The following is a 4363-nucleotide window of genomic DNA, read 5'->3' as shown; positions in this document are numbered from 1 at the left end:
GATGATTTACTTGTTGAAAACTCTAGTGATGAATACTATGATGAAACATCAATTAATCATGCTAATCAAGATAAAACAAATGACAATGATAAGGAGAAGATTGAGTTTCTAACTAAAGAACTAAACACTCTTAAGTTAGCTCATGAAACTATCTTAGGAGATCATCGAGAACTTTTAAAGACTCATGAGAAATTACGTTTTGAAAAGCTCAACCTTGAGCAAGAGCATGAGTTCTTAAAGGCAATCAATGATGATCTTCGCAAGAAAAGTTCTTCTTACATTGCCAAGCGTTTACTCTTATCCACTTACATGCCTCAAGTCAGGTCTAGTAACAAGAACAAGAAAGATTCTTCCTCTAGTAGTGATAATATTCATGATAAATCCAATGTTGTTGCTTCTAGTAGTTCTCTTGATTCCACTAATGATTCTCTTAGGCAAGTTATACTTGAGCAACAAAATAGCTTATTGAAGGGAATTATAGAGAAAGGTGTCTACAAGAGCCTTGCCGGGAGTAAGCAATTCAAGGAAATTGTACGCAAGCAAGGAAGACACCGAAAGAACCAAGGTGTTGGTTTTGAACGAAAGTTCAATGCCAATGGAGTTGAGTGGGAAGAAGATCAATACCCCAAGACGAAGTTTGTTCCTCAACAAGAGAAGTATGATTCTACTTCCTTCAAAGGGACACAAGCTCAAGATGATCTTCCACCACAAGACCACAACCAAAAGGCAAGGATAAGCTTCAAGAGGAAATTGATGCATTTGAAGAAGCACCCAAGGCCTTGGTCAAGTGGGTTCCCAAGACTACATCAAGCTCTACTTCATCAAGTACGACTACAACTCCAAGGATTCCCATCAAGATGATGTGGATCCCGAAGAAGAAGAACTAGAGAGTTCTTGAGGGTGACTCCGCCAACATAATTCACTCTTATCATTTTGGCAAGAACAAGTGCAATCAACTTCCACATCTTGCACTAGTTCAAGGAGTCACAAACCCTCTTGTTGGTAAGACAAGGGACAAGGTATTGAAAGTGCAACTCACTCCAAAGGATTGCTCCAAATGATCTACATCAACATTGAGCATCCACATCTTCAACATCTACATGAAGTCATCATCGACAAAACCCAAGGTTAGTTCATCCCTCTTAGGGGGGATCTCACATCTAGGGGGAGCTTTACTCTAAAAATTGAGCTAAAGCAACTCTAATGGTGTGAACACAACAACATTTTATGTAAAAATGGTAACCCCATTTGTGCTTACACGATGAGTATGACCTATGATCAAATGTTCTCATTTGACTCCTAAGTCAATATACTCATATATAGATGACCTAGTCATCGCCAATTGCTTGATAGATGCTAGAATTGGTTGTGCATGCTTTGCCACATATTTCATTTGCCATTTTATTGTGTGAGCATGTTGGTTGCATAATTTACTCATTCGAAGACATCCCCTTGTTGTTTTGATTGTTTGGTTCCTTTTTCTTTTGCCAAGTGGATGGACAAGAATGCCTAAGAACCTTCTCTAGCTATCTATGCGTTTCTCGTCTCAAACTCTATTCATGCTACATCACAAAGTTTGATCAAGTCAGATTCGAACCACTCTGTGTGAGGAGCACTCGGAGTCCCCGATTCGTCATGGACTTAAACTTCCAAAACTTCTTTGTGCATTTCGGTCTGACCGATTCATCCATTTCGGTCATACCGAGATCACTAAGTCGATATAGGTTTTCAATCTCGGTGCAACCGATTTGAACTTTTCGGTCACACCAAGTTTCAGTAACTGCTTGCAGTTATGAATCTCGGTGCCACCGAGTTGTTCCACTGGGTCACACCGACAGAGTCAGGCTATATATATCCGCGGCCCAAAATTTGGAAAATTTTCCGAACCCCTTCGCCCACGCTCAGCCTGCTCTGCCTCCCTGGGTCTCCGGATCGTCCTCCTCATCGCCAGCTGCCTCCCGCTGCTGGTCTCCGCCGCCGTCAACGGGAATCGTCTCCGCCGTTGCCACCGTAGCAGGTCCATCGCCGCACTAGGGTATGGACTTGATCCTTGTGCTATTCCCCCTCCAATTCTTAGCACATTGTTTTTCCATGTATCTTGCCACCATTGAGATCACTCTATCCAGCAAAATCACTCCGTAGTTTAGTCGTGGATTGAAAATTTAGGGTTAGGTTTCCGCCGAAATCATCTCGGACCGACCGAGTTGTTGAAATCGGTTCCACCGATTTGGCTAAGGCCATTGTACATGTGATTCTCGGTCTGACCGAGAATTGCAAATCGGTGTGACCGAGTTCAATACTTTGTGAAACCCTAGCAGTCTCGGTGCCAACGAACTGTGACTTGGTCTGACTGAGTTCACTACTTTAGGTTCCAAAAGCTGCTTCGGTATCACCAAGTTTTCAAATCGGTAGATCCGAAATGCTTTCTGTGGAAAACTAAAACTAAGTTTTTAACTCATTCTTTTGCAAAAAAAACCTCTGTACTTCATGATGCTTATCAAATCTACCTCATCTATAATCTATTCACAGGGTCTCCTGTCAATTTTTGCATCATGTCAGATCAGAGTGACAGTCAGAACAAGTCTGAGGAGCAAGTGAACATGAGTGATGGCACTAGTCCCTCTAGCAGCTTTGATGAAGGAAGCAGGAGCACACCCAGCAACTTGCCTAAGGCAGCCACCAGGACCAGAAAGAAGAAAACCTTAGATTCTGAGGATAAGGACTATGTGTCTGTTGAGGAAGAGGCCACCTCGAAAAGGAAAGTCCTGAAAAAAGAATATGGCACAACTGCTGCCACTAAGCCAGGAATGAAGAAAAAGGTTCCTGCCAAGAGAGTTCCCATGTCAAAAGCCAGAACATCCACTCAAGAGACTTTGGGATCTGCACCCAAAGAGCAGGCTGTGGCAGAAAAGAAAAGGAAGGAAAGGGTCAAGAAGACCACTGCCAGAGTGTTTGGCAGATCTTCTACAATGAAAGATTCTGAAGAAGAGGAAGATGAAGAGGATGCAGCGCCAGCACCCAAAGCTCAAAAGCTTATGGGAGATGCTATAAGGGCAGGGGATGTTCCATCTAAGCCTAAGACTGCTCCTAAGACTGCTGCTCCAGCTCCAAAGCCAAAACCCAAGAGGAGCACCAGGAACATCCTTGTTGAGGAGAAGAACAAGGCCCCAGTGCCTCAAGCTGCTGAAGAAGATGATTCTGTCGTGTTGAGAAAGTTGAAGCCCAAAATTCCAGATCACAATGATGCTCACCCAGTTGCAGAGAACATGAAAATCAGGAAGGATTCAGGTTTAACGCTATGGAGAGAGTCTGATCCATATGCCACCAGGAGAAGGACTGCTGTGGACTACATGTTCCATACAAAGGAACAGCAGGGCTTCTATGAGACTATATTACTTGACAAGAAGCCCATAGTGTGTGACATGAGATGGGTTGATTGGAAATTCATTGAGGAAAATGAGGATCACTTCCCTGGTGTATAGGACAGCTTCAAGGCATGTGGAGTCGATGAGTTTGTGGCTTAGAAGCTCACAAAGTGGAATGATGAGCTCATTATGCAGTTCTACTCCACGGTTCATTTCTACCCAGATGGAAGGATTGTCTGGATGTCTGAAGGTACGAGGTACCAGTCAACGGTTGAAGAATGGGAAAAACTGATCAATGCTCCTGAGGAGAGTGAAGATGACTTGGATGTCTATGCCAAGAATAAGAAGGATCACAACACCATGGCACATATGTACAAAGAGATCCCAGATGCTGCTCTTGAGACACACAAGTTTGGATCAGTACATTACCTTCTGTCAAGCTTGCCAACAATCAACTGGATCCTCAGGCACACTCTTCTACCAAAGTCAGGTGATCACAAGATGATCAGAGGCCATGCAATTAACTTGCTTCACATATTTGATGTGCCTCAAAAGTTCAAAGTCATGAGCCTCATTGTGGAAACCATTAAGAGAACAGCTGCAGATCAGAAGAGGAGTTGTGGGTATGCCCCACAGATCCAGGAGCTAATCAACTCCAAGATGGGCACTGGCACATATCTCCTGGACAAGGAACACATGCCCATCTACCCATACTTTGAGGACAACACTATGGTGATGGATGAAAATGAACCATCTTCTGTGCAAGCACAAGCCAAGAGGGAGAAGGCAAGGGCTGAAAAGGCTGCAAAGATGCCAACCACTGATGAGGCATCTCAATATCTTCTGAAGAGCAAGCAAGATCAGCTTGGCTACTTGATTGCCTCCAATCTGAGGATTGAGAAGGGATTGGCTACCCTGACTCAAAACTAGGAGAGCTTGGAGAGGATCATGGAGCAGAAGTTCTATGACTTAGATGTGAAGGTCACTGAGATCCAGTC

This window comes from Triticum urartu, chromosome 3 (genome assembly GCF_003073215.2).
Source record: "Triticum urartu cultivar G1812 chromosome 3, Tu2.1, whole genome shotgun sequence".
Taxonomy (NCBI): Eukaryota; Viridiplantae; Streptophyta; class Magnoliopsida; order Poales; family Poaceae; genus Triticum; species Triticum urartu.
This window is presented reverse-complemented; position numbering follows the sequence as displayed.